Genomic DNA, 27,295 nt, shown 5'->3' with positions numbered 1-27,295 from the left:
TTTTCATGATGACAAATTTGCTCCTTATTTGCTGCTTAAATCATCTGTGGTCACCTCTCTTTTATATAGTGGACGCTACAAGATTAAGGCTCGGACGGTGTAATGATAGCCTGTAGGGTCCGTGGAGAGGGAGATAAGAAATGATAGGTTTTTGAAGAATTAGAATGCTGGAAGACTTAAATGAATCTTCAGTTTAACATTGTTCATAAAATAAAATCTAAAAGTTTAGGAAACTCTGTAAAGGTAAGGATAATTGCACGTAAATTACGTTACAGTTATAGGACGATAAAAAAAAACTGATCCTTGAGAGTTAAAACATTTTTCATTTAATATATTGTCATTTTGTTGAAATATTTCTAAAATATCATACGTTTAGCAGAAGTTACATTATACTATTCACAATTTAAATAAATCAAATGAAGAATTAATTTATTATTAAGTCCACTATTAGTTGATGTCTTTACTTAGTAAAGCCTAAGTCTACTTCTTAGTAAAGAAGTTTTACGCTAATCATTCTACATCCGAGCAGCAATCTCTAAATTATTTTAAAGACTCTGCTTTTAAATTTAGTTTAAAAAATAAATTTTTTACTTATATAGGCAAGTAAGAAATTTCCTTTAAACTACAATTCTAAATATTTGTTCTATAGAAAATTATATTGTTTGTATAGAAAATTATATAGAAAGTTATATAGTAAATTGTATAGTATAATTATATGGTACCCCGGATATTTGAAACCAACTGGGTAATAAATTCAAATTTTACCGGGTACTTAGAACCGGCTGGATAACTAGCAAAAATTTTTATCAGGTACCCGGCCCCGACGAAGTGTTTGGACTCTAATAGATACATCTCTGATAGAAAGTTAATAGTTTTACAGAAACTATTAGAAACTGTAATAAGAAACTATTACAGATTCTAATAGTTTCTGTAAAATGTGCTGTATGAATTTAAATGTGCTGTAACTTTATTATTATTTTAATTTATAAAATGATAAAGAAATAAGTAACATTATATTTTACCTCAATAACAAACAAAATTAAAAAGAGAGTTTACTGTATATGATTTTATTGTTGGTAAGATAATATTTAGAAAAAAAATTTAAACTCCTTTTGATTAGAACCAATAAACAAATTACTGCTTAAGTACATCATTTATGACAACAACCAAAAGCTGCTATAATCTTATCCATTATTTTCAAAATAAGCTCCTTAAAACCTAAAAGATTAAGACTATAAATATTTTGTTCTGAATTCATACTGTGAAACAGTGCTTTCCTTTGTTTCTAAAGAGAAATATATAAAAATGGTTTGCGATAGTGTGATTTTCAGATAGTTCTTGTTTTATATTATTTATAGTCCTTATTTCAAATAACAGAAAATATATTGATTTCTACCGAAAAATAATTTCCCAAAGCACGATACGTTTAAAGAGGCAATTAATCAATTGCTTTAAAGTCGGATAAATAGCTAATGTTCCATTCCCGTTATATATTTAATATTTAAACCGTCAATAAATTAAACAATTGAAATGAATTTATTCATTTTCCTAGTTATTACGAGTTGTGTAATTATAATTAGTTCGCGTTCATAAATTAATGATACACAATTGAAAAAGTACCCTAAATTAATGACAATTTATTAACAGTCTCTAATTTAATTAGTTCTGAGATTGGAATTGTTCTCGTTCATTCCAATTGAATGCGAAGAACTGTACGCAATTGGAAGTTTTGGCATTTTTCGTATCTCTTTTGTTCTTACCTTACTCCTCTTGATTTTGTTCACATTCTTTTGTGTTGTAAAACTTAATGCCTATCATTGATTGCCATCTGGCAGTGTCCCCAAGAAGACGTTGAAGCTGTTGACCCAATTCAGCGCCAAAAAAGAAAAGAGAGAATGTTTCTGGCGACAGACCGCTCTTTGACGAAAGATCCAACTTTTACAATAGCCGGGCCCCAAACAGAACTGTCGCCAACTCGAAATTCCTGCAAGAGTAAAAAGACGCCAGAATTAGATTGAAATCACTACTCTGTCTTTTCGCCTCAAGATTTCTTCAGGACTAGTTTTCTTTTTTTCTTTTTTTTCTGCTTTTCTTCTGAAGCATTCTTTTGTACTGTAAAAACAGGGAGAAAAAAAAGAATTAGAAAGGAGGAAAGAAAAAAAACGTTAAATGAAACAAGAAAAGAACTTTTTTTTTGCTTCGGAGTTTTATAAAAAGTTTCCTAATCAAATTATCTTACGCTTGATTGTCGAATAAAAAATTAATTAATAAAAATGTTGCTGCTTCATGCGAGGAAATTTTTTGCTTTAATTAAATTTTTCTTTAATCTATTACAGTAATTGCCATTTGCTTGTAAGAAAAAAACCTTGTAAAAAATATAATGTACGGCAGCTCTGTTTCTAGTAATTAGCGATTTTTAAACTAATTACATTCCTTCTTTTAAAAATGTGAATTGCACAATTTAATTAAATAACTTTTTTAATCAAGAATTCCTCTGAAGCAAATTGAAGTTCTAGAAATTGAGATTCTTTTTTCTCTCCTAAATCCAAAAAATAAAACTTAACCTAATTTAAAGTTTGATTATATTATTAATAATATTGGAAAACGAAGTACAACGCTATTATTTTATTTTGACAAATTATGAAAAGAGACTTTTTCATTTATTTTAAAACAAGCATTGTTTTGAAATCATCGAAAATGCAAAACTTGGTTGTAATCCAATAGCGATTTTAAACGATTACAATTAACAAAAATGCATTACACCAATGCATAACTAACAAGTGTCTAAAGTAACTTTTGGCAATATTTTTTTTAAAAATTGCTTCATAATAAAACCTTAGAACAATTATTAAGGAGGTGATCAATTAAGTAAGAAACCTTAAGATGTTCACTCATGAAAAAAGAATGTATTGACAAAAATAAATAGATTAATGAATACAAACAAAATACCCTTTGTTCTCAAATATCAAAGTAGACAAAATATCTTTTTAATAACAAAATTATTATTAATAATCTGTCCTCACAGAAAAAAGGTTCAAATTAACTAACAGAGTTGTAAATAAAAAATAAACATGACAAACTAGTTGATGGGACAATCAAACGAATTTCATAAAATTATTATAATAATCTTTAAATGAAAGAATAATGTATAAATAAAAGAAAAGATTAACTGTCAATGCATCATCCATCCGGTAAACTGATGTGGTAAACTCCATCTGGTAAACGATTATTTTTAACCTGTGATGACTTGCGAACTGATCAGGTAAAGCATCGTGTCCACAAACTTTTTCCTAAAAGTGTCCATAATTTTCAAACCAAACTATTCTGAGCTGCGATATTTCCTATAAAAGAAAAGTATTATCAGAGTACGATATATTTTTAATTTGACGTTGTATGATTTGAAATTATTATTTTTTAAAAAAAATAACTACTTGACATTTTTTTATGTGAGCTCTAATTTTTATAATGGTTCGAATCAGAAAAGTTAAGCCATTCAATTGAAAATGCAGTAATAATTTGACTATTTTTAAAACTAGGCTGATTCACTTTTTTATCATGCAGAAAAATTTTACAAATAGTTTCTATTATTTATTTGGAATTTCCAGATAGTTATAAAAAAACGCAAGAAACTTGCGATAAACTTTTTTATCATTTGCAAGAAAAAAAAATGAGATAAATGAATGCTTTTAATGAGATAAATGTATAAATAATTCAGTACTTCTCAATTTGATAGATTAATAATACAACTAATCAGTATAAGTTTTTCTTACAAAAGTTGAAACGCAATTTAAATACAGTGTCTAGCATTATAAACTTAAAAATTTAAGCACAATTGATCGGAACACAGTAAAAAATTTATAACTGTCCATAGTTTTCCCGTGTTCTTAATTATATAAAAATTCCATCACCTTACTTAACCGCAATGTAATAAGTTCCAGATTAAATTACAATAAAAAGTACGGCCACTATGAATGTAGCATCCGTAAAATTAATTTTTAACGTAAAACTTTATACCGTAATTTTATCAGAAACATTCATTTCATTACAGTTATTGTACGGTAAAATATTACTGAAAAATTATGGTTTACCAAATTTTTTGTTCCATGAAACTTTACGGTAAATATGTATTTTACGGTGAAAAGCAATGTCACCCTGAGTGCCCACACTTATTAAATTTTTACAGTGCATTACGCAATTATGAAAATTATGAAAATCATAAAATTTAGCACTTTAAACAGACAGCACTTCAATCATTTAACTGACGGCAATAAAAAGTAATTAAAAAATTTAGTGCAAAGTTGCATCAAAGTGCAAAGCTGTAAATGTCCGAAATATTTGTATATCCAATTCGATATTAATTTATTCGTTGATATTATTAGATTTATTCGATATTTTAATATCTGCCGAAGATAGATTAGGAGAAACATTAGTGTTCGGATTACCGGTTAAATACGTACTGGGCAGTGGCACTTGACCTTAAAAAATGTTTTATGTAGGGCATACTGGGCAAATGTATACCGGGCAGTGGCGACCTAAGCGACTATGTGATTGTCAACATTCCCAGGTGGAAGTCAGCAACTACCAATTTCGGTCATTCACAGTAACATATACATAATTACAGATCATTTCATCTTCTTGCTTCAAATATTTCTCTTAAATGCCAGCTTCAAATGACGGGAAATAATATTCTCGAATAGTTTGAGAAACATCATCACTCGATATTTCTCGAACTATAATCAAGAATACCAGTTCAACTATCATCACTCGAGATGAAAACGGATGAGTAAATTCTTGTAAATGTGACGAGAAAGAAATAAACGAATAAGAAAAGTAAATAAATGATATATAAAGAGTATATAAATTGAAAATTACAGATTCGTATAGTAATTTAATAAGAACAATGTAGAACTAATGACAGGGGAAAGTAATAAATTAAGAAGTCCATGGAAGATGCGGCAATAAAAGTTCGATATTTTCACTGTCACGCTCAATGATTCACTCTTAGTAGTCGCTATAGCATACCATTTCCTGCATTTGCAAAGACACAGAATTGCATTTAACGCCAATGTATTTTTTAAAGCTTATTAAATGACAATTTATGATTATAAATTTCACACATTCTCATCACGTTTCACACACATCCCGCCATTAGGTACAATTTTCAGTTGGCGATCGGAAGTCATTTACACTTCAGTTTAACGCCAACAGTCCCAAACTCGTAAAATATTCAACGCCCCCTTTTTTTTCGACGCAAAAAGTTATAAATGGATCGCCAAAAAGATTTTTAATCGAAAGGTAGTAACCGTAGTCGGCTGTGACTAAAGATGGTCACACTTCTCAACCCTATTATTATTTCGGCACCTTCAGGTATCGAATGGGTTCCGTTTTCCACCTGTTTTGCAACAATGTCGCCAAGATGGCTAATTCTGAGTTATGATTCTTGGGGGGTAATTTTATGCTCCTCGAACATCTGTGCCCGATTAGTATGTGAGGAACGTGCAGATATACCATCAAAGAGTTCCGCGCCGGAAAAGGTACTTGTGCTCTTGACTTCGCCGAAATTGATTTCGTAGAAATGTTTTATTTTCAATCAACTATCATCACTCGAGATAAGAAGGTTCAATAAATAAAAGTTGCTATTGCACTGAGTAGAATGATAATCGTGTAATTAAAGTTTTATTGTGGAGGAAAGTTTAGCTTGTGAAGATGCCATATGCTGTAGTTGTTAGAAATTTTAATTTATCCTAGAATCGATTATAAGGCATATTCATTTATCTAAATCTCTTAGAACGCAATCTGAAAAAGATGCTTGTAGTTTCATTTGAATACTCTGTAAGACAAAATTTATTATAACTGATATTCAAATTTTAATAATAATTGCCTTTTTTTTTCAGCATTTTTCGTATTTTTTTAGCATTTTCGGATTTTTTTGCACTTATAGGAAATTTTTTTGCATTTTAATATATCTTTGGGCTCTTTTTTATTATTTTTTAAGACATTATTTGAGTATATTTCCTTTTTTAATTTTAGGGCTTTTTTTTTAAGTGCTCAGAAGTATTAGCTCATTCTTATAACTTTCACACATTTTAACTGAGTTTTACTATTTAATCCATTACAGTTTTTCTGAAAAGCTGACCATTGTCCACCGTTGAAAGGAACTATTAATAGGGACAGTAAACAGAAATAGCTTCTGAAGATTTTGGGTGTGCTAGAGAGGAAACAAAGACAAAAGAATTGCAATTGAAGATATAACGTTGTAACGGAATTGAAGATATTATTAGTGCAAATATGCACCTATAATATCCGTAGATATTGAAAGAAGCTTTTCCAGATATAAAAATTTACTTTCGAACAAAAGACATTCTTTACCATTTAAAAATATCAAAAAGCATTTAATAATCCAAAGAATTCTAATTTCACTTCACAGAATTCAGGTTTTGAAGTGTAAATCACTGTAGATACATAAAAAAACAGTTTTCTTTTCATTAGTCTTTTATTATTTTTTCATGTAACATTAGTTTCAAACTTAAATAAAAAAAACATCTCAATGTTTCCTGATTTAATGTCATTATATGTTATGAGAAATTTTTGAAGAAATGAATTTTTGTTTAATTAAAAAGAATTCTTAAGGGCATTTTGTGATGCTTTTAGGGAAATATTTTCCTATTCTCGAGGGCATTTTCACGGATTTTTTTAGGTCATCAATGTACGGGCAGAAACTTTTAATAATAATGAAACATATTAATTTTTAAATGATAGGGATTGTTCAAATAATACATAAGCACCAAGTATGCATAATAGTACAAGGTAAAAGGAAGGGGTGATTGCCTTATATTTGGGACAAATGGGAGAGTACGAGCAACGCGTTCCTAAAACCCAGAAATCACTTTATTTTCAATTTTTTTTAAATGAAAAAAATAAATAAATAAAAAATACAACACTGTAGCAAAACTGTATCAAAATTCGAGGAAGTAACTCATAGAAAAATTTCAAATTTGAAATTTAAGTTAAATTTGGGAAAAGGAAAAGTTAGAAGAAAATTTTTCTTCGAGGAGTTTCAGAATTTTATAAAATAAATTAAAGTGTAAGTTTTGCTTCATGCGGATTAACATTTATTTATTTGAATTTAACTCTAAATTTCAAATAATTGGATTAAAGCAGTCAATAAAGGGGGGAGGGGGGATTTATGTGATGTGATTTTTTACGTTAGCATAGGAGAGGGTTTGTAGTTTGCCTATTTTCGACTGCCTATTTTTGCCTATTTAAAACAGTCCAAAATTGCCAATAACATGCATACATAATATTTGAATGGCCTCATATAAACCTATAGTATCACCCCACATATCTAAATTCTGGCAATCCGAGATTAGTCATAACTTGTACTTTCCCAAAATTGAAAATGAATTGAGAAATTTTTATAAAACTATCCATTACTTATACGAAACTGTAACTACTTGGTCAATAATAAAATAGAAAGACAAACATAGATTGTAATTGAAATGTAGATCGCGGAGTGGAAAATCGGCTATAAAATAAATCACAATATCTCGAGTTCAAATGTATAAATTCGAAAATCATGTAAGGCGTGATATAGTTTATGTCTGAAAAGATTTGCTCCTCACTCTTAAATCCAAAATATTATCATTCAACTGTGACATGAATATGAATCGCGATAAAGCATCACGAAAAGTATGGACTACGTGTATGTTTGATGCAATGTGATGCAATGTCAGAAAGTGATAAATACACGATTCGCTTCCATGTGGGTAACGATATAGTATCGAAAGCAAAAACTTATAGCTGAATTACCTCAGAATCGCGATGTAACATAAGTGGAAGACACAATTTTCACGATTTTGGGATTGGTCAAAACTTGCGTGCAGATCAATCTAATCGAAATTTCAGCTAATCCGAACTGGTTCCGGTGAATTATCTAGGTAATATATAATTAGTGTGTTGTTGATCCAACAGTATTGAGCAGCTTTTAATGGTTGATTGATCATTATAGTTGTGAAACAAAATCTTCCATTGTGAAATATAAAAATTTTGTTGGCCCTTGTAAACCAAACGTTTCTTGATGGTCAACCTTAATAATATTAAAGCAATATTGTCTAGCGTGAAATGATGGAAATTTTTTGGCATATCAAAAACCATGAACATTTGATGTATCGTTGAATGAGGGATTATTGAATGATGGATCATTGAATGATGGATCATTGAATCGCATCTAGAATCGCATTAAAACCAACATAAGAACATAAGTAACCAAAAATAACTTTCTAATAGTACTAATTTAATTTAATTTGGGCTTTAATGTTATTGCTTACGTCAACAATTACATTATTTAATTTTATACTCATAATGAACATTGCTCGCTGTATTAACGTAATTTTATACGAAATTTAATACGAAAGAAACTTCTTATAAAAGTGATTTTACGTAATAAAAAATAGGCACCCTGAAACGTTCTTTTAACTTTCATACTCAACATTAGAAATAAAGAGCTAATAAAATATGAGTATACATTCAAAATGTATAGTTTTTGCATACTAAGTTTTTTATCCTTAATAAAGCCATTTTTTTCTAGATGTTACAATTTTGAGATAAGATTGATTTATAGATAGAAATTAATTTAACTTATTGAGTAAAATTAACTTGCTTAAAGTCAATGTTTTTTCTTTCGTTTCTTTTTTGGTGGGAAGGAGTGAGATTTTTAAAATTTTACCTACTATAAGAAATTAATCATAAACTTTAGCTTCTATGCTTATAAAGCAACTAATTTATAAATTTTGTGTTTATAATTATAAGCAAACAAGATGAAAAAGGAGCAAATGAAAGAAGGCAGCGGACATGGGAAAACAGCTTTCAGGTATTGGCACCTTTACTTCATTCACACTAACCTTTGTTATCCACATTTATATAAGCAAAGCCTTTGATTTTATTTATTGGTTTATCTGTGCTTTTTTTTCGTATTTTTTGCAGTTATTTATATTTGTAGATTACCACACAAATCATAAGTGGGAAAATAGCTTCCATTTTATTTAAAAATTAATGTAGTTTGTGGGAAATATGCTGATTTATTTAGTTATTATTAATTTTATTATTTATTATTTTCGCTGTAACATACAAATTTATGTTTCACCGAACTCAACGAAATTACCGTATCAATTGATTATTTTTAATTAACGTATCAATTGAGAATTTGAAAATAAATTTTTGACGTTCAAGAAATATTAAAAGTGTTAGTTTCAAAAACATGTTTTAGTCGTATAAAGCATTTAGTTTGTCAATCTTATTAAGATTCTTAATTCTTGCCACATCTTTAAACATTTTTTTTTTTTTTTGCCCATTGAAGCAGAATATTTCATAAACAGTTTCCTAATTTTTGTGTGCCCTTTAAAACTCAATTTAATTTTTTATTATCTGAATTTACTTTTAAACATGATCAGCAAAATGAACTCTAAATAAATATAAATTTAATTGTTATTGGTTTAAATTGCCATTTGAAAACAACTACACTAGATATGGAATAAAAAAAAATTAAAACAGCAAAGTGAGGGATTTAATTCATAATTTCAACATTAAAATTCATTTAAATTTTTGAATTTTAGTTCATGTTATAGTCTTCCAAATCATAAAATCTCTGCTAAATCTATCTGGAATGCTGTTATTTTCAAATAGAAAACGTTGTTTGTAAGCATTTTTTTTTCCTAACGTTTTTATACACTTGAAGCTGATTTTCTCCAATTCATTAAAATTACTCCGAACGTTTTCCTCTAAAAATATTTGTTTACAATTCGCTGCCAACAGTCGGATTTATCTATGTCACTATCTAAACAATAAAGATGCAATCACTGGTCCATTTCCGTTATCATTTTACACAGATTTGAAGTGTACTCAAACAAGTTATCTTCTTCNTTAATGCATAACAATAGTTTGTTCTTTTACTTCGTTCACCGAGATAGTCAGTGAAAAATAAAAAATTTAATCACAGTAGGCATTTTTGATTTTTCTAAAATAATTTGAATTATATTTAGAGAGAATAATTCGAGTCTATTAAAAAAAATGCCTGTAACTTTTTAAAATTACAAATGAAATAATCTAGCTTTAATAAATTTACATATTATTCAAAAAAAGTATTCAAATATAAATTTCTAGAAAAGTAGCTAATTAAAATTAAATAAACCTGCATAATAAATACTATTTTCATAGAATTGTAACAAGATTATTTAATTTAAAACTTTCGGAAAATTTGTTAAAAATAAGTTTTACGAAAATGTGGCTATAAAAATTAAAAGTTTTACAGTTCAATAGAATAGAAAACTATGCTTCTTGAATATTTTTATACTTTCACCAGAATAATTTTTGAACGAGTTGCATCAGAATGCTCTGGTGAGATTCCGTGAATTATTTAGAAATTAATGGTCTAATTTGTTTCTTAAAATGTAAGAAAAGTGCATCATTATCAAAAAAACATCTTACCTGAGTTTTTAATAGTCAATAGAAAGTTAGGGTGCCGTATCGAAAAAAAATTCAGAATTATTTCAAGCAAATAAACTACTCAACAAAAATAATGCTTTTATTGATAAAAAAAATAACTTTAATAAATTTATATTTTAGACAAAAAAAATGCCTTGACAATTATTCTAGCAATTTATTATTGATTTAAGTTTTTATCATTAATTTTTGATAAAAAATAAAGCATACTTAAAGCATTTTAAGCTATAGTTGTACGTCTAACATTTTTAAAGCAACTTTATTTTCGGAAAATCAGCAGTTGCTTGCGTGTTCAAAATAAAGAAATTATCAATTAGGAAAAATAAGCTTTATGGCAACAACAAAAAAATGATTTAATAATATTTTAACTGATTAAAATCCTTATTTAACGTGTTTTTTTTCTTCTTAAATGACTTAAAAGACATTTTTTTCTTTTCTATTCTTGAATCATTTTTTAAAAAATATTGTCGATTATTTAATTCTTTTATGTTATTGGAAACAAAAGAAGTCTGATATTCTCATTAGAAAATTTCACAGAAAAACGAAAAAAACAACTTTTTTCTCTTATGAATTTTTAACTTTTAGAAATAACTTTACTTTTAGTAATACTTAAACTTTTAATAATACCACGAATTAGGAGTTTTTCACATCTCAGTTTAATATCCGAAACTATGAAACTTAAGGTTTGGACACCAAAACTTCTTACAAAGTATAAAAGTCTTTGAATCCACAAATTGATCGGTAGTATATGGTACATTTCAGCTTTTTCTTCAAAGGTAAAAGACGCGAACTTGAATCGAAGAATTGAATTTAAATAAATAACACGAGATTAGTAATGAATAAATAAAAAAGAAGCATTGTGCTATCAATTAATCTTTACAATTCAAATAACCTTCTTGGACTTTGAATGTCTCTTTAGTTGTTTCTAAAGGATTTAGATTCTTTTTGATGTCTTCCGACTATTGTTGTTTCCAACAGAATCGGGCCAAGGATCATCATAAAAAAAAAGAGAATTTGAAGGATGTTTATAAGAGAGGTGATTGCTTCCTTCCTTTGCATCAATCAATGTGTGCATTACAGATGGATATTGCTATTGGAATAACAAAATGTTAAGTGTTTAAAATATTTAAAGAATCATGTATCAGTGATCACTGCCTACTTGTTACATAAATTCCGCATAACATTTTCGACCGATATTAAAAAAAAGCGTATGCTTGAAAATAGTTGATGTTATTATGGAGTCTTCATTTATTTAGTCTTGACCAATTCGGAACTTTATAGTTTAAAATTTCAGAGCTCAAAGATGAATTTAATTTTAACTGCTCTAGCGTAACTCGCAATATATGTATATACTTTCATTTTTCATTTCATGATTCGCAATCACCATTTATTATTATTATTTTTTTAACTACTTCATTGCTTGCAAAATAGCTTTCATTTTTCATTGATTTTGCTCTCATTATATATTTTATTTTGACTACTACATAGATTGCAAGTGAATGATCTAGGAATACAGTAACGTACCCTTTAAAATGAATTAATTTTAATTTTTTAACTTTCTGTTTTTTTTAATGCATAACAATAGTAAAAAGCATCATGATCATCTTTCAGTGTAAGTTGTAAATAATTTTTATACAGAAAGTATGTGAAAAGAAATACACCGAAACGTGTAAATTACGAGGAATAATTTTTCTCTCGGAAAAACACATTTGATTTGATTTAAATCATCAATTAACTTTTAATTTGGAAGAATAAGTCATTTATTTAATTATTTTTTATTTTACATTTTTTTTTTTTTTTTGTTTTNTTTTTTTTTTTTTTTTTTTTTTTTTTTTTTTTTTTTGATGAACATAAAATGCACTTTAAACTTAATTCTTTTGCACTCTCAAATCTGTGTAGTTTGAAAAGTTCTCTTCCTGTTCTAAGTAAAAAGAAAGGAACTTTATACTTATTTCAACTGTACAGTTAAACCTGTGCATTTGGAAAAATTCTGTCTTTCCACTTTAAACTGTAGACTGTATAAGAATTGAATACAGACTGGTTTCTGTATCAAGTAGCAGCAAATTATAAATTTTTTTTTCACTCTTATTTCAAATTGGAGATCCCATGTGCACTTTGTGCAATGTAGATTAATATGGGCAAAGCAGACAAAATTTTTTAGGTCTGAAATGTAATTTTTTATAAACAAATTTTAAAAATTATGCTTTTATTATAATATCGTAAGTCAGATATGAAATATTTTTAGAAAATTTTTCAGCTGAAATAAAAAACTTAAAAGTATTTAAGAGTTCGTTAAATTATGTTCCAACATTATTTCTGAAAATTAATTATAAATTAATCATTATTAATCAAATATTAACTATTAATTAATTACTAATTTCAATAATTACTAAAATTCATCAGTTTAATTAATTACTCGATTTAAAATTCTTCGATTACTCGATTTAAAACTTTCGTACTTTTCAGAAATCTTACAAGTACTCATGAAACTATCTGCGCAACTTCGATATCGTATTGAAAATAGTGTGTAAGCCTGGTGGTGCATAATCATTTTTACTGCATATTTTCAGTTAGTTTACTAAGATATTGTAAGGTTCGATTATTATACAATAATATTTCTATATAATTTATATTATATCACAATTTTAAAATTATTGTAGCAAGGTATACTTTAACAATTTCTTCTTATTATTATTTTAATAATAAATTTTAAATCTGAAATTTAATTAAAAATGCAAATATTATTATAAAAAGAAATTATTACTTTTTCTTTATTACTAGTCAGTATTAAACTGTTGTTTCATAAAAATAATAAATAAAAACTAAGTTAGTCTAAATTTACTATTAAATTTTGCATGGTTTTTTTCATGGCTGTATTTTTTGTTAATTTAAATAATCATTTACAGACTTATGGGAAATGAAGCAACAGTTTAAAAAAAGGGAAAAAAGCAAAATGGGATTTTTAAATTTAACTTTTTTTGAACTTAATAGTAATTGATGACTTTTTGAAAAATGCCCCATGAATTTCCGTGCATACACAAATGTTCTTCTTTCTAGATTCAAAATTACTAAAATTTCACAAAAAATTTAAAAAAAAAAAAAAAGAAGGAAAAGATTTTTGAAATAAAATTCAAGGAAACGCAATTTAATTTGTTCTACTTATACTTAATAATGAAACTTATATTCTTTATAAGAGCACTAAAAAATAAATTATAAAACTTATAATCTGCATAAGAACATTAAGAAATAAATAATAAATCATTAATTCTATATCTATGTCAGAAAACACATGAAGGATTTTCGAGCTATATTGAGCTATATAAAAACTTGCTTGTAGCTTGTTCAATAGCATCAGATATGCTGGCAATAATGTGTAAAAAATAGATGTTCGTTTACCTTATTCTCAGTTATAAATCGAATGTAAAATAAAAAAGTAAAATAGAATTTTTCAATTCCTTGCAACTAACATTAATCAGTCAAGTGTTCCTGAATTATTGAACGCATTTTTTTAAAAAGAAATTGTAAATCCTCTATACTTCTAGAATAATAATTCAATGGATCTTTTAAATAAAATAAAAAAAAAAAAATTTAAGGATTTTCGCGTAATAGATTAAATACTAAAATCACGACTTCTTAATAAAAAGTTATGAATATTTTTAAAAACAAAACTAAGTTGCTTTTATATTATATAAAAATTTTAAGAACTGAAATTGTAAATTTTATAAGGGACTTATTTACAGCTTAAAATTGATAACTATGCACCACATTATTTTAACAATTACAACTTATTTGAATCTCATTTCGAACCAGTTTTATTTATTGATTATTTAAGTATAGATGGCGCCACCACGCTTTTTCTTCTTAGAGTTTTATTGTAAAGAATATAGATTATATAGAATTGAATGTGCTGCCATCTGCGACTACTTCAAGAAAACAATTTCGGAGTACCAAATAAATTATGTTAATATTTTTAATGATAAAGCTGTTAAATTTAATAATATTTATCAAGCTTAAAAATAATATAGCTTTAAAAGAAGTTTATAGCAAACTTAAAGTGAATAAATCAAATATAGAAAGTGTAATTTGTACTCCATTTTTGCTTTATTTACACTGTTTTTTACTTTAGTCTACGTAGCTATAGATAGATGTTTTAGGTATAGACAAATGTCTACGTAGATATAAATAGATGTTTTTCGTAGGTCTCATCAATTTTGCCAGACAGGATTTCAAATTGAAAATATGTTTAAGAGATCATCAGTATTAAAATTTGTATATCACAATTTTTTTTGACCGATCTTGTTAAAAATTTTCATTAAAATTATTTAACGTAATATGATGTAAAAATCATTGTAACGATTACTCCCTTATTGATCATAATTATATTGAACCAAACAAAAGAAATTTATTTTTTCTATTTATTTTTTCGCATGAAATTATTTAAATGAAAATTAGTTTTAAAGTTACGTGACAAAATGTCTTGATTCATGTAATTACTTCCACATAAATAACGAAAAACAGACTTGATATTAATTGCATGAAGGTTATTATGTATGGTATCGTATTTTCCTAATTGCTGATCGATCTAAATATGAGAAGTGGGGTATACCACTTCTCATATTTTGATTGGATCTCATATTTTGAATCTGAGTTTCGGGTTGAAAAAAGGAACACTTATTAAAAAAAAAACACATGTTTAGACAACGTTTTAAATAATTATTGTTAAAAAAAAGAATAATTGTTATAATAATTGTAATAATTGTTAAAAGAAGAACAACGTAATTATTTACCTTTATTTAAAGGATTTTTTTATTTATTTACCTTTATTTCTGAATAAAAATGAAACATTACGATTTTCTAGCTGAATTATTAATTCTGATATTCTCTTATTAATTCTCATTCCATTTATTCACCTTCAATCTCAATTAATATAATTCGATAAATAAATTACATGATGTGATCCATTTTTCCCACATGAAAATTCAATTTTCTTTGATAATCGCTGCCTAATATTAATTAATCTATAATTATTCGATATTCTTTTAAATAAGAAGATTTGCACTGCGACATTTTTTGTCGTTGTTATTTTTAAATTTTACTTGCTATAGAAAAATAAAATTTTAGCTTCAAATCAGGCTATTGTAATATTATTTTACAAGTAGCGTATTTATTTAAATGTAAGCATGTTTAGTCAAATGACAGACACTAAATCAATCAGAGCATTCGACGAGAATGTGAAAGAACAACATTAATTTTAAATATTATCAATTTTATTTCAAATCTCTTATTTTCTGTAATTAACATTATTATTCTTTTAAACATTTTTTTTTTCGTAAAAAGTTTGGCACAAAATTTGAAACAAATAAGCAACAACGACAAATTACAAAAATTAGCGGTATTTCTCGTTCAAATATATAAAATTTGTTCTGTCAGCAGTGAGAGCTGCATTGTAGTGAAAAATTATATAACTAATAGGTTCGACCCCCTGTTCGCTTATGCTTCCCGATCCTCGAAGATTGCTATACAATCTTATATACTCGTTTGCAAACAAAGCTCACATCGCTGACTACTAAGTTAAACCCTTTTGAAATTTTAAAAATTCTAATCAGTTATTAAAATTTTTAAAGTAAATTCCTCGTATAAGAAATAAAAACTTTACATCAATAAGTTAGTAAAATAAATAATTTTGAATTGAATTTAATGCAATAGAAAACAAAACAATAATTATGCTTTAACATAAATGATGGCATGTTTTCTATCCATTCTTTAAATGTTACATCTTTTAGAACTGTCATCAACCCTTTTCTTCTGCTCTTCGAATATGCTTTTTTTTATTATAGTTAAAAAGCATAACTGTTCAACTAGAGCTTATTTTTAATTGAATGAAAATAACAATGAATAAAATTATTATTATTATTGTACCTGCATTATAATAAAGACATAATATGAAGCACTTTGTTTGCCGATATAAATTTTTCGCTTTTAATCTTTCTAGGTTGTAGCTCAGTTTGTTTCAGCTTTTCGTTATCCACGCGAGAATTTTCCCTCAGAAATTTGTGAACATGCGCGTTTAATCGTTTATACTTATGACAGCTTAAACGCTTTAAAACAATAACTAATTTAAAAAAATGTGCGACAAATTACTAGTTATATATTAAATTTAATGTTTTAGCAGAATTTATTTTTTCGTAAAAAACCTTAATCTATTTTCAGAGGAAATGTTTAGCATTGTTTTGCAGACATTTTATGATGTAAACAACAATGGAAAAAATTCGAACTGCATGAAATTACTGCAAGAACTAGTCAAACAATAATTGACTAATACACTATTATAACAGTAACTCTCTAAAATGTAAAGAATTCAGCCCTCAGTGAGCCTATTTTCGTTCCGTGACGACTATTTTTACCGTAAAATTTTACGGAACAAAAAAATATCTTATATAATATAAATTTTGCACTAATATTCGTTATAAAAAGAAACTGACACACTAATTAAATAAATATTACTGTGTAAAAATTCCGGCATACAATTTTATGGTGAAATGGATTTTACGGATGCTGCACCCAACTTGCAAGACTTTTAACTGTAATTTTATCCAGAATTTTTTACAGTATAGCTCTACTCTCAATAGTAGCTTTCCATCACTCTACTTTAACATTAATTTTCTAACTGTACTCTAAGAGCTTCTCTCTTTCTCTAATACTCTACTCTAAGAAAAACTGTCAGTTACAATTCACTTACAGCAACTCTCTAGCAGTAAATATCTAATTCTCCTGTAACAGCAATTCTCTAACTATAACAATCCAACAATATACCTAAATAACGGAGCAACTCTTCTAAGGTGGTACATTTATCTTGTCTTAAAATACCACACCTTCAAATTTTCGCTTTTGTCTTAAAATACTACGAGTTTTCTTTCTTTTTTCTTTCACTCTTTTTACCTTAAACAGTAATCTGGCTTTACCAGACAGACAATCATATCGTGATTTAATGGATAACCTTTATTAATTCAAATTAAATCGAATATATGTTGTTTAGTTAATTCTTTAGTCACATTATTTAATCTTATGATTTTGATCAGATTTCACAAAATTCCTTCCCCGTAGCTAACATTATTATTAAAGAATAATAAAGAGAAAAAGAATATATGTCTTAAATTTATTCACATTCCACCTCCTCCAATCCAATGAAAGGCATTTGCAGAAACAGATGTCGGCAAACTGGAAACTTAATCCTGGTGAAAAAGTCAGGGGTTTGTGACAGCGAAAAATGAGCTGTTGGTGTAAAAGTCATCCGTCAAGAGTTGAAATCTTGTCTGGACCAAGGGGTCCTCTGTCGGGGAATATTTTAGAAACTCAATTACGAAACCATCCTTAGTATTTGAACACCCCGTGGGGTGTTCAAGTCTGAAATTATTATTTTTTTGTGTTTGCCTGAAGCGCAATTCATATCAAATTGCGTTAGTTTGTGAAAGGCCTGTCTCTGTTGGATGTCTGTGTACACCTGGTCATTATGAGCCAATTAGAATTAGTCGTGGATAAATTCAGAGAGGAAAAAGAATGGAGTATTACGTGTTCTTTATTGTGTAAGCAGCGGTATTATGTTGTCAACACAGGTTTTCGGTTGGGTAAGGCAGCTTTCAATTGAACATTTGTTTCTGTATTTAGCTGTAAGATATAACTTTCTTTTTTAAATATTGAATTTTTAACGTCAGTAATATGTTTATTGTCGTGCCAATTTAAATATATAATAAAATAACTTGTAGTAAAATTTTTAATCAGTTTTCTAGATAATATAATGATTAAACTTATCGTTATGAGTTAACAGTTTTTGATAATTTTAGAGACAGTATCTATTCTACAATATTAGATTTTGAATTTCAGTTATCAAAACCTCTTCTCCTAATGTTATCGTTGTTATCGAATCTATGTTATTGATATCCTAAGCACCCTTTTCTAAATGTCAGTGTAAACTTTTTCTTTTAGTTTCGTGGTTACTATAAATTTTTTTAAGTGAATTAAGTAAAAAAATTTCATTCATAGACACCTCTCTTCTTAATGATATCGTTAACTGTAAAGCTATGTAGTACTACTTTTATTTAGTATTATAGTTATTGTACTTCGCTCTACATCAGTGAATGAAAACCAAAGATATCATTCATCGAAATCTCTTCTACCAAATGATATCTTTATCAATGATTCTAATTCATGACATTGATTTCATAGTTATTATATTTTGTTCTTCAAGAATAATGTAAAATCTACATTTTTTCTAGAGCACATTTTATTTTTATAATGAATGAAATTGAAAAATACATATTAATAAATCCGCTTCTCTTATTGTTATCTAAGAACCGATGTACTTGCATAAAATTAGTAGTTATTGATACTCTAAAATGTATTATTCACTGAAACCTCACATTCTAAACAACATCGTTAACAATGATCATGGATGTACTTTTAGTGAATTTAGCTATTATTATACTTTTTTCTTCTCATTAATTTTACTTAAATTTCATATTCATTTAAATTTCTCTTATTTAACATAATTATGTGTTATCAACTATTGCAGAATAAAAAAATTCTACATTTTCATTTATTAATTATTAACTTACAGTGCATTCTGCTAATATCAACTTATGCCTTTTTATAACTATTGAAATTAATAGTCAAAAATTGTTATGAACACTGAAATAACCCCTATTCAAATTGACGCCTATAAATATTAAAACTATATCAGTGGTAAACACACACCTCCACATTCAACTTCAAAGGTTTCTTGTATTAATAACTATATACCAATACCCCTAACAATATCGATTAGAGGGCTAAAAATCATTTGTTCAATATTATATGCGGAAACAAGTTAAGTGCAAGCAGGTACAAACCATTTATTATGATAATATTCAGTCGATGTAATATGAATTATAATATATTATGATGTAACTTGAATTTAGATGTTAAGTCGATAGTTAAATAGACGGTATGATTTTTTTAAAATCTTGTACAATATGATAAAATTAATATAATGATAGTTTATAAGAATGAAAAGATGATAACTGCGACGAAATAAATAGTAAAAAATAGCCTAAAAGACAGCAATCCATAATAATGATGAGATAGAACCAACTATATATTATGGATATAATAATAAATATGATGTATGGTATAGCATAGTACATCATTATAAATATGATGATGCATTATAGATAGGCTATGTTGCTGTTATTCGCTGTAACGTAACGTATTCTCATATTATAGTATGAAATAGCATAGAAGTATAAACAAGTTTATTATTTTAAAAATGTGATATAATGGCAAAAATCGATAAACTGTGCATCAAATACGCAACAAACAAATAATTATGAGTAGTGTACAGTTAAATGTCATCAAATAATTTGATTAGATTCTACAGTTCAACAGGATATTGATTACTTCTACCCTTAATCGTCTTTTAAATTATAAAATTCATTAAATTGTGAAATTCTAGAGGTAATTAAATAGTTTTCAACCATTAACAAAATATTTTCGTTTACATATCAACATAAAATGAAAGAGGTCAATTACATAAGAAAGGGTATGATAAGTGATCATTGAAATTACTGATTCAAATCAGTTGATAACATGTAATAAATTAAATCTGCAGATTAAAAATTAGTATCAAAATACTAAGCAGATGCTGTTTGAATGAAACAATAGGTACCATTGAGTAAAATTAACAACTTATGCACTCGTGACCAAAATAGAAGGATTGTATTTGAATCAAAAGATTATAATCTTTTGAATGAAATAATTAAAATCAGTTAAATGAAATGATTATAATCAGTTGAATATAATTATTATAATCAGTGCATGAATAAATCAAACAGGTGTTACTGTTATAAGTTAATTAAATTTGAAATTAAAAAAAATTATTATGATTAACACTGATTCAAATCATTTAAATATCATCCCAGATTTAAATCAAAATAAAAAACAATAAAATTTTATATTATTTTTTAACCGGCGCTGAACCTACTCAATTCTGAATAGATGAATATCAGTGTTCAATTCCAAGTAGATCACCGTCCGTAGACTTCTAATTCTGTTTTGATGGAACTAACCTGCATTTACGTTCCATGGAGAATAAAACCACGAAAACATTTTAGGATTAGCTTGACAGCAAGGGGATTCTAACCCTTGATTCGTCTACCGCTGAGGATATTTTAAGCTAGTACCGTGGCTGGTTTAAGCCAGGAGCAGAATTCTTGTCACGAACCTGGGTCACCTCATTGGGAAGCGAACGCTCTGTTTCGAAACAACCAAATTGGATTTATTTTAATCACCGTATTAAAATCAAGCGATTCAATCCAAACGATTAAAATTAATTATTTATAATCAACAAAATCATATAACCAATTTAAACGAAAGGAGTTATATCAACTGATAGTCATCAGTTTATTCCAACAATTAAACAGAATTACTGATTCAAATCAGTGCAAAAAAGGAATAAACAGATTTATTTTTAAACCAATGAATTTACGATTAAAATGTGTTGATTTCTGAATTAAATTTGATAGATTGGAATTCATGGATTAAAATCAATTAAACAAATCATAGATTAATAAAAATCAATCTACATAATTTCATTCATTTCATCTCTCAAATTGAATTCTTGGATTAAAATCTATAGAAATGAATTCATCGATCAAAATCATTTAAATTAATCATACATTTAAAATCAATATATTTGAATTCATAGATTAAAAACAATGTATTGGATTTCATTGATTAAATTCAATTGATCCAAATCATTTTTAAACCGGTAATTCGAATCAGTATCACCCATTCAATATCAATTAAACAAATCATATATTAATAAAAATCAATCTACATAATTTCATTCATTTCATCTCTCAAATTGAATTCTTGGATTAAAATCTATAGAAATGAATTCATCGATCAAAATCATTTAAATTAATCATACATTTAAAATCAATATATTTGAATTCATAGATTAAAAACAATGTATTGGATTTCATTGATTAAATTCAATTGATCCAAATCATTTTTAAACCGGTAATTCGAATCAGTATCACCCATTCAATATCAATTAAACAANCGTTAACTGTAAAGCTATGTAGTACTACTTTTATTTAGTATTATAGTTATTGTACTTCGCTCTACATCAGTGAATGAAAACCAAAGATATCATTCATCGAAATCTCTTCTACCAAATGATATCTTTATCAATGATTCTAGTTCATGACATTGATTTCATAGTTATTATATTTTGTTCTTCAAGAATAATGCAAAATCTACATTTTTTCTAGAGCACATTTTATTTTTATAATGAATGAAATTGAAAAATACATATTAATAAATCCGCTTCTCTTATTGTTATCTAAGAACCGATGTACTTGCATAAAATTAGTAGTTATTGATACTCTAAAATGTATTATTCACTGAAACCTCACATTCTAAACAACATCGTTAACTATGATCATAGATGTACTTTTAGTGAATTTAGCTATTTTAATACTTTCTTATTCTCATTAATTTTAATTAAATTTTGTATTCATTTAAATTTGCTCTTATTTAACATAATTATGTGTTATCAACTACTGCAGAAAAAAAATTCTACATTTTCATTTATTAATTATTAACTTACAGTACATTCTGCTAATATCAACTTATGCTTTTTTATAGCTATTGAAATTAATAGTCATAAATTGTTATGAACACTGAAATAACCCCTATTCAAATTGACGCCTATAAATATTAAAACTATATCAGTGGTAAATATACACCTCCACATTCAACTTCAAATGTTTCTTATATTAATAACTATATACCAATACCCCTAACAATATCGATTAGAGGGCTAAAAATCAGTTGTTCAATATTATATGGGGAAACAAGTTAAGTACAAACAGGTACAAACCATTTATTATGATAATATTCAGTCGGAGTAATATGAATTATAATATATTATGATGTAGCTTGAATTTAGATGTTAAGTCGATAGTTAAATAGACGTTATGATTTTTTTTTAAATCTTGTACAATATGATAAAATTAATATAATGATAATTTATAAGAATGAAAAGATGATAACTCCAAAGAAGTAAATAATAAAAAATAGCCTAAAAGACAGCACTCCATAGTAGTGATGAGATAGAACCAACTATATATTATGGATATAATAATAAATGTGATGTATGGTATAGCATAGTCCAGCATTTTAAATATGATGATGCATTATAGATAGGCTATGTTGCTGTTATACGCTGTAACGTAACGTATTCTGATATTATATTATGAAATAGCATAGAACTATAAACAAGTTTATTATTTTAAAAATGTGATATAATGGTAGAAATCGATAAACTGTGTATCAAATACACAACAAACACAAATAATTATGAGTAGTGTATAGTTAAATATCATCAAATAATTAGATTAGATTCTACAGTTCAACAGGATATTGATTGCATCTACCCTTAATCGGTCCATTAAATTGTGGAATTCTAGAAATAATTAAATAGTTTTCAACCATTAACAAAATATTTTCCTTTACATATCAACATAAAATGAAAGGGGTAATTACATAAGAAGGGACAAGCCGATAACAAGTGATCATTGAAATTGCTGATTCAAATCAGTTGATACCATGTAATAAATTAAATCTGACAGATTAAAAATTAGTATCAAAATATTAAGCAGATGCTGTTTGAATTTGGTACCATTGAGTAGAATTAACAACTTACACACTCGTGACCAAAATAGAAGGATTGTATTTGTATTTGAATTAAAAGATTATGATCTTTTGAATGAAATAATTAAAATCAGTTAAATTAAATGATTATAATCAGTTGCGTGAAATTATTATAATCAGTGTATGAATAAATTAAATAGGTATTATTCTTGTCCCGCAGTGGACTGATCGTTAAGACATGGTTCCCAACAGATCACCGAAGTCAAGCACCACTGACTGCGGTCAGTGTGTGGGTGGGTGACCACTTGGAACAGCCTACGTAGGGACCGAGGGTTTGCGGTATTGGTCCTCGTTAAACTCTTCTACCGTGAAGTGCTCGTCTTCGCGTGCAGGTCGTCGGGCTACCGAAGCGAAGGTGCCATCCCTTCTGCAGAAGATCAAAATTGTGATGGCATGTCTTCGCATCATCCTCAGGGATGTTTCCCAGACCGTCACCAATAGCCCATCGTGCAGCTCTAGAGCGACGTAAATTAACAACAACTACAACAAAAGGTATTATTCTTATCACTTAATTAACTTTGAAATAAATAAAAAAAATTATTATGATTAACACTGATTCAAATCATTTAAATATCATCCCAGATTTAAATCAAAATAAAAAAAAATACAATTTTATTTTATTTTTAACCGACGTTGAACCTACTCAATTCTGAATATATGAATATCAATGCTCAACCCCAAGTGGATCACCGTCCGTAGACTTCTTATTCTGTTTTGATGGAACTTTGCATTACGTGAAGAAAAAAACCACGAAAACCTTTTAGGATTAGCTTGACAGAAAGGGGATTCTAACCCATGATCCGTTTTAATGATCTGGTTTAAGTCAGGAGCAGAATTCGTGTCACGAACCTGGGTCACCTCATTGGGAAGCGAACGCTCTGTTTTGAAACAATCAAATTGGATTTATTTTAATCACGGTATTAAATTCAAGCGATTCAACCAAACGATTGAAATTAATTATTTATAATCAACAAAATCATATAACCAATTTAAACGAAAGGAATTATAAACTGATAGTCATCAGTTTATTCCAATAATTGAACAGAATTACTCATTCAAATCAGTGCAAAAAAGGAATAAACAAATTTATTTTTAAACCATAGAATTTATGATTAAAATGTGTTAATTTCTGAATTGAATTCGATAGATTGGAATTCATGGATTAAAATCAATTAAACAAATCATAGATTAATAAATATCAATCTACATAATTTCATCTCTCAAATTGAATTCTTGGATTAAAATCAATCAGATCAAATGAATTCATCGATCAAAATCATTTAAATTAATCATAAATTTAAAATCAATATATTTGAATTCATAGATTAAAAGCAATAGATTGGGTTTCATTGATTAAATTCAATTAAACAAATCATAGATTAATAAAAATCAATCTACATAATTTCATGGATTCAAAATCTCTCAAATTGAATTCTTAGATTAATCATAAATTTAATCATAAATATAATAAATTAATCATAAATTTAAAATCAATATATTTGAATTCATAGATTAAAATCAATAGATTGGATTTCATTGATTAAATTCAATTGATCCAAATCATTTTTAAAATGGTAATTCGAATCAGTATCACCCATTCAATATCCTATTCGAGGGTATTCGAATACTTTTAAGTTGGCTACTAAACGAAATTCCTGGTCGTTCTATTACCTGGTTACACCGAAAACAACTTTATTTACTAAGTGATCCTCTCAAGAGGACAAGGAATTGTTATCGACTGTTTAAATCTTCTTTACGAGGAAAAAAGACGTCTGTTTTGACTGCCCGCATGAAACACCCAGACACTTATAATTGATCGTAAATTTGCGAAATGGCCTCCTCATGTCGTAGGCACGCTCTTCTCACATCCCTCATTCTACACAAAATCCCTACCACTTTTCCCTACGACCTGCTTTTTTTTCCCCTTCTCTTTCCTAAATCTCGCCATTTATTTATCGACGTCACGCTGATTGGTTGAGCTATGAGAAGTGTTTATTTTGAATGCCTGTCACCTCTTAATTTTTCAAACATAGACTAGTTTATTTAAATTGTTTATGTTTATATATTTAATGAATTGTTTAAGTAAATGAATTGCTTATAAAGTAAATGAATTGTTTATAAAGCGGTATTTATAAATTTAAATTTTTTTTTTATCAAAATGAAATAATGATCAATATTATAAGAAGTTTGAAAAAAACAAACATTTTCTTTAGATAAAACTAGAAGAGATTTACAAATTAGGAAATAAAATTAATTTTACAGATTAGTTTATCTAATAATGAAATATTATTAGATGAATATAATGAAATATTATATTACTAATGTGAAATATTTACAACTTATTGCATATGAGTTTAGAATCATTATTTAGACGTAATTTGGCGGGATATCGTTAGAGAGAAATTCACGTGAAGATAATATTTTGGATGAAACTCGAAAAAGAAAAAAATATCGTGTGACAAAATCTCTTACGACTTTTTCCTATCGATCAGAATCTCCATTCCAGTGGAATAGTTTTTTTTCCTAGCTAGCCGAAAGTGGTCAGAATTTTGACTGAGAATAAATTCTACTGGGTGATAAAATAATGATAAATTCTGCTTGTAACGGTCAGAAAACGATTGACGCTTGTAGTGCCATTCAGCAAAGAGCTCCAGTTAAAATTTGAATATCCCAGCTAGTCAAAAAGCTATCAGAATTTTGATGAATGATAGACTCTATAGGGTTATAAAATGATAATTAATTCTTCTGAGGGAGCTGTGGCTCAGGGTTTAGAGCAATCGCCTCCCATTGAGGGGATCCCTTCGTGGTTTAGGAAAGATTGCATCAAGCTTCCAAACCCTGGCACCCGCGCTTTCGAGTCAACATAAAAACGCGAGCAATTCAAGTTAAATAAATAACTTTAAAAAAAATAATAAACAAATAAATAACAATAATTCAAACATTATTTTTTTCAATTAAAACTACCTGAAAAATCAAATTTTTTTAACAAATTTGAAGCCAAAAAAACGTTAAGTATTAAATTACTTTTCCAAAAACAACAGATATTTTAAATATTTCTGATGTTTTCATTTTTAAAATAAAAATATCTTGTCTTACTCAAAGTTCCTTAGTTTTCTCATCGATATTTTATATGAACTGAAAATTCAGAGATAATTAAAAACAAAATTTTAGACTATAAACAAGACAATTTAAGTGTAGACTGTAGAGTAACATTCAATTATTTTATTTGTCTTATTTATTTATTTTTCTGTAATATCACCTAATACTAGAGAAATTGGGCTGAACTCATATTCGTCAGAACGAGAGTTCGAATCCAGCCGGCCAAAAACTCTCCATGTCGTAAATGGTGACTGGTGCACGTTAAATTTGCCGGTCACAAAGTCCTCCAGGTTCCCATAACAAATTTTGGAGATTCATCGTTCTCTGGTTCAAGTCAAAATTACAAATGAATGAATACGGATTAAAGAATTTATGGATGAATGGGCATGACCTATAAATGGGTGTGATGTATTGATGTGGCAGACGTATTGAACTTGGCCATAGATGGCGCCACTGGAGAACAAGAGCAATCGCACCCGTTGCCATAATGGCCTAAGACGGCAACAACAACTAGAGAAAATGATTTTATCCTCTTCAATTTTGAGCACAACCATATTGCAGTAGCAATGATCAATGCCTATTTGGTACAAACACCGTTCGAAGCGGGCAGTTTTTTTGTTTCTCAACATCTGTTTACGGTTTCTTTCAAGTTACAGTTACAGGCTTCCTTACACAATCATAGGACTGTGATTGTTTTTATTTTTTTCTTTTACAATGCGGAGACTGAAAGGTTTAGAATCAAAACCAATTTTGTCTGCTTTGCACTTTTTACTTTTAAAATTTAACTTTTTCATGGCTACGGTATGATATTTTCTGAAACCTTACCAAAGATATTTACTGAAAACTTGCAAAAAAACTATTAATTTAAAAAAGCTTCTCCAGTAAATGATGTCTTTCGATTGAAAATTTCACCCAGTAAGTGACGTCCTATGAGAATTCCAAAAAC

General features: G+C 27.5%; 1 protein-coding gene and 1 long non-coding RNA gene across 9 annotated transcripts in view; one reads left to right on the top strand and one right to left on the bottom strand.

Annotated features, from left to right (window-relative positions):
- The window catches only part of LOC107450669 (homeotic protein antennapedia-like), a 327,250-nt gene that overhangs the window by 157,233 nt on the left and 142,722 nt on the right, over positions 1-27,295 (top strand).
- Positions 1-27,295, bottom strand: part of LOC107450670 (uncharacterized) — a 93,823-nt gene that overhangs the window by 65,033 nt on the left and 1,495 nt on the right. The window contains exon 2 of the long non-coding RNA XR_006225026.2: positions 1,761-3,341. This is a non-coding gene — a long non-coding RNA (uncharacterized lncRNA). The remainder of the gene's footprint in view (positions 1-1,760; positions 3,342-27,295) is intronic.

The sequence above is a fragment of the Parasteatoda tepidariorum genome, chromosome 8 (assembly GCF_043381705.1).
Source record: "Parasteatoda tepidariorum isolate YZ-2023 chromosome 8, CAS_Ptep_4.0, whole genome shotgun sequence".
NCBI lineage: Eukaryota > Metazoa > Arthropoda > Arachnida > Araneae > Theridiidae > Parasteatoda > Parasteatoda tepidariorum.
This window is presented reverse-complemented; position numbering and strand designations above follow the sequence as displayed.